Source organism: Cannabis sativa, chromosome 9, assembly GCF_029168945.1.
Source record: "Cannabis sativa cultivar Pink pepper isolate KNU-18-1 chromosome 9, ASM2916894v1, whole genome shotgun sequence".
Classification (NCBI taxonomy): domain Eukaryota; kingdom Viridiplantae; phylum Streptophyta; class Magnoliopsida; order Rosales; family Cannabaceae; genus Cannabis; species Cannabis sativa.
Genome location: NC_083609.1, coordinates 4,146,056 through 4,162,715, shown reverse-complemented (window position 1 = coordinate 4,162,715; position 16,660 = coordinate 4,146,056).

Here is a 16,660-nt window from a genome sequence, read left to right as displayed (position 1 = left end):
ATATATATATATATATATATATATATATATATATAGGGTTTGTTTTGGATTGTTTTGAAGGTGGAATTGGGGTTGACTGAGTGAGTGAGTGAGTTGAGTGTGAGTGAATGGGTTTTGGGGTTTACAACAATGATCAGAGCTAATTAAAGTTTAAGTTGATAATAATTAATAGGAATAGTGAATAGGTTTTGGGGTTTATATATATATATAGGGATTAGGGCGGGTGGGACCATTCGAAATTCTTAATTTTCCAGCTGATATAGGAAATATTTATGTTTATGTCCTATTACTATTAGAAATTTAGAATTACTTATTATATATGAACTAAACTACGTCGTTTAATTATCTCTAACAATACGTACGTACAAATAGTAAATTTACTTTCTTGATATTATTACATCTTCTTGAATTTCAAAATAATATATCTTTATTTGAGATAAAAAAAAAAAGAATTAGTAATAGAATATTAGGATATATATATTTATAGGACCGACTCAACCAACTTTAAATTATCCTATATACTACTATAGCTACTAGAATAGTAGAAGTACTTACGTGAGTGAGAAGCTATAATTAAATATCTCATGCATTATCATTAATTTCATTTTCACTTAATTAATTATTTCAAAACAAAAACCACCTTCCTATATATTATTTGCATCAAATAATCACAATTTATTAATTAATTTAATGGCCCCTATAATTCTACTATGATCAAACAGCTGGGAGATCAAGCTGTAGAGGTTCACCAACCCGGCCATGCATCCACCACCGGCCCTTACTTTCCGGCCACTGTTATCAGATGAAGGTGAATTAAGGAGAATTATTATAATAAGATGATGAGTATGAAAGTGATGAACCCATTGGAGATGGAGATGAGGTGTTCCAATTCTAAACTAGCTAGTACGTAGTAGAGATTGATGATGATGATGATGAAGATAAGCCATTATATATATAATAACTCCTTTTTTGGTAATTCCACCACAATTATACCAATTTAAGTGCTCACTCACACAAACTTGATGCATGATACATTAATATATAATAGTGGTGTGGGATCAGGGTCAAATTTCAAAGGTTTTACCTTTTTCTTTCCGTACTTATATCTTTATATATTAAAAGTGTCTATTTAACGGCAATTCTTGGTTTAACGTTTTAATATTTTTCTCCGTTAACTTTAACACTTCTCCATTAACTTTAACACTTACGCCACTATACATTAATCTTAAGGGAAATAAAATTACGGAAACAATCTTTTTAAACGATTATTTGTTCAAGATCGTGTTTACTGAAGAATTAGGCGTTGAAAAATCCAACAATCTTTGTGAAGACTTCAAATTACTTCAAAAAAATTCGGGTAAAATCTGCTTCGACGATGATGATTTTGCAAAGAGAAATCGATTCTTTTGATTCTCAGGTAAGGGTTTCAATATTCAAATTTTATTTTGTAATTTGCTTTAAATTGTGATAGGCAGTTCTCTGCTAGGGTTTTCTTTTGGCTATGATATGATGGGTTTTAGGCTGAAAAAAAGTACGGTAAGACCATCTTTCTCTTCGGATTGTTTCCTCGAGTTTCATTTGACTGTGAAATTAAATTATACATATATATTTGTTCAACTTCCAGGAAGGAGGAAGTAATTTGGAGGCAACCATAGAGCAATATCTGAATATGGAGAAGCAGAGAGCAATATGACAGAGAAATTGCTCAATATTGTTAGAATCCAAAATCCTCAAACTATCTTTTTTGAAAAGGTAGGTGCTGATATGTGTTTTATAATTTTGGGCCTTCAATATCGTTAAATGGTTTTCTCTTATAGATTGGTTGGTCTTTTAAATGGAAGATTTTAGATATCCTTGGATGGACCTAATCAGTATGTTCTTTCAATTATTGTCTTTTCAATTTCTTTTAACTAAACAGTTTTCTATGTGATTTTATAGTCAATTTAGTCTTCATTTTGTTTATTTTTTTTAATAGCTTTTCAGGCATGTTGCAATCATCAATTTAATATTTCTACACAACCTTCTATGGCCTATTTCAATATATGTCGTTTTATAAATATACAGTGTGAATAGAATCAAAAGCAATATAAGTATATTGTGAATCTTCTACTACAGGAACAGAATTCTAAATTCACGGATCGGATGATTCTTGTAACGTCCCCGCTTCAAGCCTCCATTGGGTCCTTACACCCACGGAATGAATGGCTCTTATACACAAGTACGCCACTCTGGCTGCTTCCTGGATTGATGACTAGCCCTACAGACCAACACGAGTGTTTCCAGCGTGCTTTGTCCTCACTCGCACGCTTCCTGGGAAAACTTCCCAGGAGGTCACCCATCCTTAAATTACTCCAGGCCAAGCACGCTTAACTGTGGAGTTCTTTCGTGATGGGCTACCGAAAAACAAGATGCACCTTGTTGATATAGGTAGTACCAATCAATCCATTTAAGCTCTCTTTAACTGTGTAGTCCCATACCTACACAGTCTCAGAATCATCCCACTTGACCTTCCCCAGGCGGTGTGGGATTGCACAGCTTACCCGGTGTTTCCCTTTACGGATCACGGGACTACTGACTGTCACAATCACCCCCCCTTACAGGGTCCGACGTCCTCGTCGACCACACTTCCGGCTGGGTCAAGGCTCTGATACCATTTGTAACGTCCCCGCTTCAAGCCTCCATTGGGTCCTTACACCCACGGAATGAATGGCTCTTATACACGAGTACGCCACTCTGGCTGCTTCCTGGATTGATGACTAGCCCTACAGACCAACACGAGTGTTTCCAGCGTGCTTTGTCCTCACTCGCACGCTTCCTGGGAAAACTTCCCAGGAGGTCACCCATCCTTAAATTACTCCAGGCCAAGCACGCTTAACTGTGGAGTTCTTTCGTGATGGGCTACCGAAAAACAAGATGCACCTTGTTGATATAGGTAGTACCAATCAATCCATTTAAGCTCTCTTTAACTGTGTAGTCCCATACCTACACAGTCTCAGAATCATCCCACTTGACCTTCCCCAGGCGGTGTGGGATTGCACAGCTTACCCGGTGTTTCCCTTTACGGATCACGGGACTACTGACTGTCACAATTCTAATATCTAATAATAGTATTAAGCGTGTATATCATAGAGTTGGAATCTCACACTCTCTTTCTATCCTTCCTTGGCAGCAAAATAAACCAGTGGACTACAGGGGAAAATGGCATAATTGGATGCCAGAGTAAGGAGAAGGTATGTTCTTTTTTCAATAAGAGAACTTAATCAGAGGACATTTATTATTAATTATTGATGATGGGGTTCTTCATTTCATTCATCTTAGTTCAAAATTTCAATTAATCAGATATCATTTTTGACAAGGCAGCAAAAGTGTTGACAATTTTATTTTTGTTGGTTTGTCAGATCAAATTTCATGCTGAGAGATTACTTAAAAAATGAGATATTCACATTAATAGAATACAGTACTCTATACATATACTACTATTACTATTCAATATTTTAAATTCAAAAAGATTCTTTGGTGTGGGCTACAGTCTACACTTGGCTCTTCAAAAAGAGGTTAGGTCATGTTCAACTTTTAACCACCGGTCATTCTTTCATCGACCACACTTAAAATGATATTTATTATTCTTTCTCTTTTGCATTGAATTTTCCAATTCTCACTTGCTGTTTTCCTTTTAGTTGTTCGCTTAAACTTTGCACTTTGCAGCTCACCCTATCCATAAATGTTGTATTTTAATTTTTAGGCCTAAAGTGCGGTACTTATGTTTATAGTCAGTGAAATTATTACATTAATCTTTTTTCTTTCTTATTGTTCTATTGGATGTTCATATGAAGTGTCGCACTTCTGTTTATAGTCAATGAAATGATTATTATTCTTTGATCATTCTTTTTGTTCTATTAATAGTTTGGAGGTTGATATAAAGTGAAGCAGTGTCTTGTAACTATAATAGCCTGGAAGTAGAGCGCCCAGTCATGACAATTGGTGATGAATCTGAGATTACTGGGAACGTGAGGCATGAGGTTCGTGTTTAAACTTTAATTTAAAATTCTGCTTTAGACAACCTCTTCAGACACTATCCCAAAATTCCTCAGGCTTGGTTAAAGAGAAGATTGCTAATGGGCCAATCCAGTACGAGAGATTTGATATTCGGGATTGCAAGGTTGAATAAATTCAATCTATTTGGAAAAGTTATTATCACTTAGGTCAAATTTTGCCTACTCTTTTGTGCTCCTTATTTGTAATGATTCAAAAGAATGTTCTTGGAAACCCTTGTCTGAGGCTGAAAAAATAATTGATGAATAAGTTGCATGGCTCTCGACGAGATGTAATTAGATATGAGGTTTGGGAATTTCTCTTTCTTGTCTTGCTTTCGCCATGACAAACCTTGCTTGAGAGAGAAGAGTTTGTATCATATCATTTAAGTTTTTTTTGTTGAATTTCAAGTGACTTATGCAAAGATTATAGCTTTAATTTTCTCTCTTTTAATCCTCCTTTGTTTGGTAAACATATGAACTTAACTTCCATTACTCATAGCAATGTAATATCCATCACCTAAAACTATTTGCAATAAATAATTGAGAGACACTCAACCAAGACAAAATGATGCAATAACATATAAATCTCTCTAAAAGAAATCAACAACTTGTGACATATATATAGCTGACTTAGAAACTAGGTAGAAAATTCTCATCTATATTTATTTTTGTAGGAACATGGCAAGTTTGTCCACAATGTTACTGGTAAACTTCAAAAAATAAACAATCCAAATGACGATATAGAAAGAATGAAAAACGTGAAGAACTAATTACTACCATGTTTCATTTTTTTTAATTTCCTATCAAAAGACTACTATGTTTTCTTTTCTTGAAATCTTAAAGTATTTCCTTTATTCAAAATACTTTTACATAAAACACTATAGGTGTAAACGCACATAAATTTAATCTAGTATATAGTAATAATGTCTACTTCAAACACACCAAACAACACATCATATTCATATATTCTCATCTCCCCCCTCACTGTTGGAATGATTTCCAATTAATTAATACTAGCTACCTACTCAACTCTCCTATATATATATTTTTTTTTTTTTTTTTTGGTGAATGGTTACAACAGACCAAACAAAGACCCAACACCAAACCCCCTCGTCAGTGAACAACCAAAGACAAAACAGGGGAAAGGAACAACAAAAGCAGAACAACAAACAACAAACAACAAACAAAACACCACACTAGAGAACAACACAGGAAAGAAAACAACCGAACTAACTTAAAACATGACCATCTGCAATGCATTGCTGCAGGAAATCATCAAAAGTGGCCAAATCAAGAACACCAAAATTGTTGTACCGATTTGCCCAATGAGCCGCCGAGTGGGCCACACAGTTGCAGGTTCTGGGAATCCATTGGACTTCCCAGAGGTTGAGACTGCGAGAAAGGATGAAGAAATTAGCAACCTTATCTTGAATGTTGAATTGCAGCTTGTTGGTTTCCATCGGGTTGCTGCGTATGGCGTTGACAGCATCAAGGGAATCCGATTGAAACACCACGTTCCTGTAGCCGAAACTAACAGCCGCAGCAGTACCTTCGTGGATCGCAGCAATCTCCCCAGACAAGGGGTCACAGTTGGTTACACGGAAGGTGACAACATTGAGAATAGTCCCCGAGGCATCTCTGAATACAGCTGCACCTGCGGAATGATATCGGCCAATGGCAACATCCGAATTGCATGTCACCCAGCCCTCAGGAGGAGGATTCCAACAAGTTTGCTCTACAGCTCGGGAAACACGGGAAGGAACAAGTTCATGAAGCCGCAAGTTGATGAGATTTATGATGACTTTGACTGGGGTTGATCTCCCTTCATGAATGATGCTATTACGCTCCTTCCAAATGCTATCAAAGATGATAGCAGCACCTCCCAAGAATTGATTAAGATCAAGATTGGCTGGTCTATTATCGGAATGTTGGAACCACTCTAGCCACTCCTCCCACGAGCTAGCTGAGGTACTAGTGGTTCGCAAGCTCCACAAGCAACCGAACCAAACTGCCTTCGCAAAATGGCATTCCCAAAATAGGTGAAGACTACTCTCGGTTGAGCAGGAGCAGATAGGACATTGTACATCTGTTAAGGGTATGGACATTCCGAGTCTTTCCCTTGTTGGAAGGCAATTGGATAGAATTCGCCACCAAAGCATTTTAAGCCTATTGTGGATTTTAGACCCCCAAAGAAGTCGCCATTTCCTATCTCCTTCCACCCCACTGTCAATATTCTTTAGGAGTTTATATGCTGAGCTAACAGAGAAGTTTCCACTTGGTTCAGGGAGCCAGAGCCATGAGTCATTGGTTAGTACTCGTGGAAGGTTGATATTGAGTATTCTTCTTGCATCTTCTTCCCTAAACCATTGTCTAACCATGTCCTCGTTCCATTGGCCATCCGTGATGAAGTTACTCACTAGACTCACACCGCCCGCGGACTCAACACGAGGAGGCGGTTGGCGAGTTTCCCCCGGAACCCAAGGGTCGAACCAAATGGATGTTGAGTTTCCATTGCCAATTTTCCTGCAAATGCCCCGTTGAAGTTCATCTCGCATCCGTAAGATTGCTTTCCATAAGATAGAATCGGATGCCTTGGTCTCCATTTGAAGGAAGTTTTGGTTTCTCGAGTATTTGTCTCTCATAAGCTGGCGCCAAAGGCTATCTTCATCCGTTAAGAATTTCCAAGCCCATTTCAGAAGGAAGGCTTTATTCATTGCTTCCGTGGTACGAAACCCGAGCCCCCCAGCAGTCTTCGGTTTGCACAGACGCTCCCAAGCGAGAGTGTGAAGCTTCCTTTTCTCCTCCGTATCGCCCCACCAGAAGTCCCTCAGAAGTTTATCAATTTTGGAAGCTGTTGAAACGGGGATAACATCCGAAGAGGCAACATAATTCGATAAACTTGATCCCACAGATTTGATGAGACAAGTCTTCCCCGCGGTTGATAAAAGTTTGACCTTCCATCCCTGAATCCTTTTGAGGACCCGTTCCACTAAGTGTTGAGTGTCTTCCGATCGCTTGACAGATCTAAACAAGGGGAGACCCAGGTAAGAGGCCCTGCTGTTCATACGTTTCATCCCCAAAGTTTCTGCAATAGCATGGGCTTTTCTACTTGAAACTCCCTTTGAGAAGAACACCGAGGACTTTGGGTAGCTGATCGATTGCCCAGAGAATTGGCAGTAGGAATTTAAACACTCTAGCAACGTTCTTGCCTCTCGGACTGAAGCCTCCCCAAAAAGGATGATATCATCCGCAAACATCAAATGGGTGATTGGAGTACCGTTACGAGCCAGCTTGAACCCTTTGAGAAGACCATGGTTTTCTTTACTTAAGAGGAGGCGAGAGAGTGCCTCGGCTGCCATAATATAAAGGGACGGCGAGAGCGGGTCTCCTTGTCTTAGCCCCCTCTCGGGATGGAACTTGCCCACCGTCGTACCATTAAGGAGAAGCTTGATTTCATCCACCGATATACAAGCTTTGACCCAGTTAGTGAAGATATTACTAAAGCCGAGTTGGAGTAGCACAGAGATGACGAAGTTCCAATCCAGTTTATCGTAAGCCTTCTCTAAATCTAACTTGATGAGCATGAAGCCACGCTTACCTCGCCTCTTACCCATTGAGTGGACGATTTCTCGAGCTATCATGGTGTTCTCTGCGATGTGCCGGCCCTTAACAAACGCCGCTTGGTTGGGAGATACGATTCTTGGAAGCAGGTATCGTATCCTTGAGGCTAGGATCTTCGAAATTATCTTGTACGCCACATTACAAAGGGCAATAGGGCGGTAGTCATTGACGGTGGTTGGCGAGTCCTTCTTCGGAACTAGCACCAAGGAAGTATCATTAATGAAGCTAGGCAATTCCAAGTGAGTAAAGAAGTGAATAACCATCTCAATGAGGTCATCCTTTACCGTGTCCCAGTGGTGGATATAGAAACTTGGCGGTAGACCGTCGGGCCCCGGGGCCTTGTCTTTACCCATGTCATTTATGGCTGCCATAACCTCCTCTCCCTTCGGGATAGCATTGAGGAGAACATTGTCATGGTCCAAGATCATTTTATCAAATAGGCCTTCAACCAGAGGAGTAGTGCCGCTTGGGCATTTGCTAAAGATATCTTTGAATTTGGTAAGGAAACAGTGAGCAATCTGGTCTTGATCTCGAAGCCAAGCCCCATCCGCGGACTCCTTAATACATTGGATATAGTTCCTCCTCCTTCGAATTATAGTGGAGGCCATGAAGAATTTTGAGCATCTATCCCCCTCTTGAAGCCATTGCACCCTGGATTTCTGTTTCCAATGGATCTCCTCTCTTAAAAGTACTTCCGAAAGGTGGTTCTTAGCTTTGTCAATCTCTACAAAGTTATCTGGGTTCTTGCTCTCTGCCTTCTCAAGAATGAGTTTTGCTTGCTGAATTTGATGAGAGAGCAATCGAAATTGAGTTCTGTTCCACGTCTGTAGCTTTTTACATGTAGCGATGACTTTCTTGTGAAAATTAAGCATGGGATTGACATGGCGTCTCGCTTGCCAAGCTTCCTTCACCACCCATAAAGAACGAGGATCCCGAGCCCACATATTTTCATATTTAAACTGGCGGCCCTTACTCTTAATCCCCCCGGTGGTATCCATGAGAAGCGGTCTGTGATCCGATTCGATGGCCGCAAGGTGGTTGACGATGGCATTAGGGAATAAGATTCGCCACTCAGGAGAAGCAAGACCCCGATCTAGTCTAGCTCGCTTCATGCCCCCATTCCCATTGGAGTTACTGCCACCCTTGACCCAAGTAAAGCGAGGGCCTTGGAAGCCGAGGTCAATTAAACCCACTCTGTGAACCATGCGGCGAAAGTCGAAGGCATATCTGGAGGTGTTGCCGCGGTAATTAAAACATTCACTATCACTTAGAGTGCCGTTCATATCTCCCAACAAGAGAATCGGACTTTGAGCGTTTAGAACACAATCTCCCAACTGAGCCCAGAATTGTTCCTTATCAACACAATGAGGAGGGCCATATAAGCCCCATAAAAGCCACGGAATTCCTGGAGGGTCAGAGGTAATTTCAGCATTAATTAGGTACTTAGAGGAGGATTGAACATTACACATTACTCCTTTCATCCAGCACATTCCTAGGCCCCCCGCCTGCCCAGTGGGAGGGAAATAATGTTGATCCATAAAGTGGAGTTTGGAACAGATTCTCATAAACCTTACTATTGACAAACGAACTTCAGAAAGAATTAACAAGTCGGGATTATGGTGACGCACTAAATGCGTTAGTTGCCGAACTGTCGCAGTGTTCCCGAGCCCACGACAGTTCCAAGCTAGGACCTTCATGGCGACCTTGGAGACTTTTCCGGGCAAGTCTCCATAGCCCCAAAATGAAAATCCCGTCCATTGTTCACCGCCGAGTCCTTTGGGCTTTCTTCAATTTCAGTTATAGTACAGCTAGAACCTTGTCTCCCAGGTTTATCAACAACGACAAAATGATTATCAAGATTTACCTGGAGTTCGAAGTCCCTTCCATCCCAGTGACGAGCCGAATTGAACTTGCCACTCAATCTCGAATCGGCCTTTTTTCCTCTCTTGAATGGTGTCGAAGTGGCGGCCAAGGGAGAATGCGATTTCGGGGGTCTCCCCCTTCTTTTGCGACTGCCCAGATCACCATGGCTTGACTGAACCTTTCCTTTTCCCCGCCCTTTCTTGGTTGGAGACTTCAAATCTTCCTTGAGACCAGGTGAAAAACTCCCTTCGTTTAGAACTACTTCCAAGTTTAACGCCTGGGTTGTATTTGCAGTATAAGAGCCAATGTCATCTGTTTGGACTTGCCCAGTAGACTCCGTCTCAGTGGAGATGTTCACTTTAGGTGGAGTGGGAAGTGGGTTGGGCTGAGACAAAGGTCCAATTACTATGCCATCAGAAGCTTTCCTCTTTCTAGGCCCATTTAAGTGTTCTTGGACTCTAAAGTCCTCTATATCAACAATTGGATTGAAGAGGGTGGGCTCTCTAAAGAACTTGTCCACGGTTAGAGCTCCCATAAACAGTTCACGGGCTTTGGGCTCGGCCCAGCACTCCTTAGAAGGCCATTGCAAAACTTGGGCTTGGGTCCCCAAAATAGAGCCCCCGTAGAGATTAGGGGGGACCATTTGATTAGTTATGGGAGCTTTAGGGCCCATATGCATAGAAGTGGTCCCAGCCTCTGATGTATTGGTCTGGTTTAAGGACTCCATTGGGTTAACAGTTAAATGACCTTCGACCTCTTGAGCTGTGGTCTTCACCAAAGAGGGAATATCCTCTGTCGTACTACATACCAGAACAGAGGAACGCTCGTTCGATGTCTCTTGGTCTCCAGAAGAGCATGCTTTCTTGTTGGCCATAGCAGTTGCGTACTTCTCAGCTGCCTCCTGCAATTCTTGGATAGAAACGCATTTTGAATTGTTCCCAAAAGGGGCAAACTCCCCAATACCTGGTAGATAAACCAGGGGGAGTTGGGTAATAACCAGTTCGGACTGATTATCGCCGGGGAGACTATCATCATCGGTGACTATCCTTTTTTTGCTCGGCAGCTGTCTTCTACATTCCCTTATCTCGTCATTCTCGCCATTTCGGATTGATTTCTGCACTTTCATCTGGTTTCTAAGAGTGGGATCCCTACAAAGTGACTTTTGGAGAACCCAGTCTTGAAACCACTTAGCCAGAGGCGAAGTGAATGTAGACTTCTCGGCTGCATCACTCTTAAGCCAGATTCCGAACATGGGATAGAAGTTGCCTAAGACATCCTTGATGATTGTTGGGGGTTTAAAGCATGAGCTTTGATCATGTGTTAATAAGCCACACTTGAAGCAAACCTTAGGGAGACGTTCGTATTTGTATTGCAGCCATAAGTCTTTAAGACGTTGGCGCTTAAGGAAGAATCCAGAGAATATCGGTTTATTCAAGTCGATAGTAGCTCTGAACCGGAGTGTACTCATTCCTATGGCGTCTTCAATGCCAGATGGGAGTTCGTATACAGGGGAGGCCTTGGAGGCCAATTCCTTCAGATTGGACAGGTTCCAATAGAAGGGAGGTATACTCTCAATGTGAACCCAAATAGGTGTTTTATCGAACTTAACCTCTGCTGGGGAGAGCCAAGTAGGCCACGGCATAATGACTAATAAGGAGCCACAGACGAACCATGGTCTGCGCGCAAGAACATTCATGGCATCTTCCCTTCTTGCAAACGTAAATTGGATGATTCCGTCCTCAATCTCCTTCCATTTCCACCCTTTGATAGCGTTCCACGAGAGCTTGAGAGACCCTTGGATGGCAGCCTTCCCCAATCGATTTCGGCTGATGATCTTTCCTAGCAGAACCTGATTTGCTTCTTGTGGTTCATCCACTTCTCCAGGATTGAGTGCAAACGTGATGTCGTCTTGTGCAATCTGAACTGAATCTTCAAAGAGGTCGCAAAACTTAGAAGGTTCCATTATGGAACAGGAAGTTTCAATGCAGTAACCGTGGGTAACTGATAAGAAAATCAATAAGAAGAGCAAATCTCTTTTCCCTCACTGGGGTAAGCTCCTACAGAGCATTTCACAGAGAAGAGCAAATCAATAAGACGGACTGCATTTTTAACTCTCCTATATATATACTACTCTATTATAATTCTTTTGTATGTAAAACAAAGGCTTCTTCTTACTTTTTCTTTCATTTGGACCATATATATAATATACTAGGTGAATGTACGTGTCGAGTCACGTAGTGCTAGTTTCATTTAAGATTTTGGTCTTTTTAAGATTGTGAATGTATTTTATTTTTAAAGATTACAAATTTTTTGTTTGAAAAAATTAAATATTTATATTTGAAATATTATTTAATAATATATTAAAAATAATATTAGTGTAATTATAAAATTGTAAATAAACTTATTATTGGAGTAGTAGATTATTCTATTTAGTTCTTTTTTTAACATAGCATTGTAATGTAAGTTTATATCTATAAATATTCTGTAAAGTGTTAATATTATATGAACATCTCTATTTATAAAGCTAAAAAGTGGGTCAATGACAGAAGTGGTATATCTGCAATCACACAAAGATAGAAGTGGTATTTCTGCTTCTTATGCTTATCCAGAGAAAACATTAGATAACGTTAGGTTAACTTTAATATATAAAGATTTTTCTTTTTTAAAAATAAAAAAAAAATTATTAATATTCTCCCAAGATAGGTTTGTTAGAGATATATGTGGCTAAGATGATTTTTTTAATTTAAAAAGAAATTATTAATATTTAAAAGATTGTTTAATTTTTTATTGGGTTTATTTGTTAACGTGAGATCAAAGTTAAATTTAACAGAATATTCTTTTACTTTTAAGTATATTCTGTTAAACCAAAAAATGCCGTTAGATAGGTACTTTTCATATATAAAGATATATATATATTTACTAGCAAAAAGCTACGTGCGAGGCACGTATACTAAATTTATGCTAGTTTTTTTCTATGTTATTTTAAAGTGATACAATTAAAAATTAAAGAAAAAATATTATTAATTATTAAGTGAGATTAGTATTATGTGTATCTAAATATTATATTTTATAATGTTGTCAATTAAAAGTGAATACTGAATGCAATATTTTAGTGTTTAAGAAAGCTTGATGATTTAAATATGTTCTTAAGTTAATCCAAAAATAAATTAAAAATTGATGTTCCAATACTTAAAGAAACATTACTTAAATGGGTGTAAGATAAAAAGAAAATTAAAAATCAATCTCTAAATTACTGATAATTGAAGATAGCATTTGTCTAAAAATTGTAGATAAGAAAACTAATGATAGTCATTGGTGGATTTCAATCTTCATTTGCTTCGATAGAGACAATAGTGTATTTTTTCATTCTAGCCGGGTCCGCATATATCTGGATTGTCTATTTTTTCGTTGATAAATTGAATATGGTATTGTCGACAAAAAGTGAAAACTATGTTTAACAAAAAGTGATAGTATTCTAAAACAAAATACTATTAAATTATTTTAAAATACTATATTTTATTAAAATAAAACTTGATGCGATTAAAATTTCATATTTATCTTTACTCAAAAAGAAAAAAAAAATGATTAAAAAAATGAAAAGTTTCTATTATTATCTCCACTGCCTTTCTAGATGTGAATAATGGTCTCTTCTTTCTTCCATATTCTTCTTTATTTTTTGTATATTGTGTTTGCAACATATATGTAAATTATTACGTAACTTTAAAAAATTTTGCCTGGAAACTAATGCATATGCCGAGCACTTAGAATCATTTATTAGCTGTAAACTTTGTTGGGTTTTTTTCGCCATTGATGCTTGGTTTTGTGAACTTTGATAAAAGTCACGCTTCTTTTTTATTATTATTATTACTTATATATTTTGTTATTAAGTTGTGAAGAAGAAAAAAGGGAAGTACGGATTGGAATATTATGTGTGAGCCCATGGGAATGTCTAAATTGTAATAGGAAGAGGAATACAATAAATAATTAAAGAAAACCTAATCGTAGATGTACAACAGCAAAAATCCAATCGTATTTTTTTTTGATTTAATGAGATTTATTTTATTATATATAAATGAAAAGTGACCCATGAATTTCTCATAAACTATTTTCTTTTTAATAATAAACCATTTTATTTTTAATATAAATAAAAAGTAAATACCGAATGCAGTATATTAGTGTTTAAAAAAGCTTGATAATTTAAATATGTTCTTAAGTTAATCCAAAAATAAACTAAAAATTGATGTTCAAATACTTAAGGAAACACAATATGCGTAAGATAAAAAGAAAATTAAAAATTAATCTCTAAATTATTGATAATTGAAGATAACATTTGCTTCGACAGAGACAATAGTATAATTTTTTATTTTGCACTTTTCATTCTAACCGAGTCTGCATATAACTGGATTGTCCATTTTTTTGTGTATAAATCAAATATGGTAGTGTCAACAAAGCGGGGATGTTCCTGCAAATAGTTATTTATTTTTATTTAAGATGATTAGACATGGTGTGCATAATTAATTTAATTAAAAAAAATTTACTTATGAAAGACAAGTAAAGTTATTTTATTTCTGTAAAACTACACCTCTGCAGTATAATCCATTAATTGGACACCAGTACACGAAAATATTTTTTCCAGTGAAAAAAAAAATAATTAGAAAATTAATTTTCTTTTTTCTTAAGATAAAACGAAATTAGGATAAGTAATTTTTTTTTTTTTGATATTATTTTTATAATTATTTTTTAAGATCATCAAAAAAAGTTTTAAAAAATATCAGTGTATATTTTTGTAAAGGATAATTTTATGATTTTTTTTTATTCATGTGGACCCAACGCGCGTGGATAATTCAGTTTCTTTTTGTTATTTCATATTAGAGAGAGTGAAAAAAAGCTATATATTATTTCAAAAAAAAAAAAAGCTATATATTATATTTATTAACTATCCTTTCGAAGATAGAAAAGAAAAAGGACTGTATATGAATATACTGCATAGTAAAACACATTAAGCTAATTAAACGTATTCTTTATAAGATCAAATTTTTAACATAATCCAAATATAGAATATAACAACATGTTTTTTGATGTGAAGGTTAAACATAACAAATGGCATAGTTTAGTCTCCGTATAACACAACAACGATGTGAGCTCATTAATTTTGATAGAAACAATGCAGATTTGAAAAGATTCAATAAGGAGACAAAAATCCCAAAATGTTAGAAAATGAAAAATTAATCTTAAAAATTGGGGGATGATTTGCGAATAAAAAGAAGACCCAATTGGATCAGAACCTAAAATTGGGGGACGATTTGGTAAAAAAAATCCATTTATAATTCGTTCTTTTCCTGATCTCTCTCAACAAACTAATTGTATATGCGGTTTAAGGTTCAATTTATTTTATATATATATTTTTAATTTCTAGAGTTATAGTTGTGATTATATATAGAGTTGAAATATGTTAAATATCAGTTCAAATATTAATATGATTTGTTTTATTATTATTTTATTATATATAAATAATATTCTATTAAATAAAAATAAAAAGTCACTCATAAATTTCTCATAAACCAAGAATTTCAGTTATATAGGCACACTTTATATAGAATAGAGATATAGACAAAATGAATAACAACAAAATAGGCACAAAAATGCATGCATGCATGCATGCATGAATATTGAATGAGCCCACGTGGTTGACTACCTCTTTACATATATATATGTGTATTAATTACAATAATTATAATGTATTTATTTATTATGAGGATTAGCATTTTTAATGGGACAATTAATTGGTTTTCTTTTAATTGTCAATTTACAATATGATTTATTAATTCAAAATACCAGCTTCATATATTTGGGTTGAAGTGATCATCTTGGCATAACACTCCCCTCACTCATGTTTGTTTTCTCACCTCCCCTACTTGTTTTCAAAAATAGATATGAAATAATTTTATTTAGTATACTTTATAGTAATATTTAAAATAATTATGATTTCGATAATATACCAATTAGTTACTTTTCATAAAATGATCAACTTTAGATAAAAGTAATTCTTGTAGATAATATTCAATTTTTAATAGTTATTTTAAAACTATATATTTATTTTTAGTTTATATATATTATATTGATTAAGATGTATTTTTATGTTATATTTTTTTTCTTCTGTGTAACAATATTTATGTTACCTTTTATACTATTTAAGAATGAATGTTAACTGTACGATTTAAAAAAAAAAATGATAAAACAGTAACTACACTACAAGAAAGAGTACCTTTTATTCCACTATTTTAGTTAACAAAAATTTAGGATAAAAGATATATTGAGACTTTTTATTCCTCTTTTAGATTTGGAGCCTTAAATAACTAAAAAAAAAATTAGACAAGGACCTGTTTGGTAGAACGTAAAAATATATCAAAGGTAAAAAAAAAAATTCAAGCTTCGATTTTTATGGGTTAGCCAAACGGGGATTAAGGTTTTTAGAAAAACATTTTATCCCGGTTATTAGTTAAAAACTGGGATAAAAAGGTTTATTGTGAAATCCTTTTATCTGGGATAAAAAATGTTTCCCTAAACACACTTTCATCTCGTCAAATCACATATATATCTCTGCTATAACCTCGACAGAACCCTTCCAAACCCAGTAGCCCTCGCCCAACAAACCCATGTGAGCCTCCATCTCACCCATACCAAAATCGCCCAAACCCAACTGATCAAACGGGTAAAGGTAAACTTTGTTTCTTTATTATTTTTCTCTATTTTGCATTTTTTTCACCATTTTTTAGCAAGTCGTATATTTTAGATGGCAGAATCAAGTAGAATCGGAAATCCAATCATATTGGATCGGATCGGATGCAAATTTTAAAAATCCAATTGGATCGGATCGGATGTTGGATGAGTAGTGGTGTGGGAGGATCAAATTTCAAAGGTGTTACCTTCTTCTTTCAGTTATATATATTAATAATGTCTACTTCAAACACCCAAACAACACATCACATTCATATATTCTCATCTCCCCCTCACTGCTGGAATGATCAACAAAACTGCTTCCAATTAATTAATACTAGCTAGCTACTCAACTCACCTATATATATATATATGTACTACTCACTATTATTTTCTTTTGTATGTATAAGGCTTCTTCTTACTTT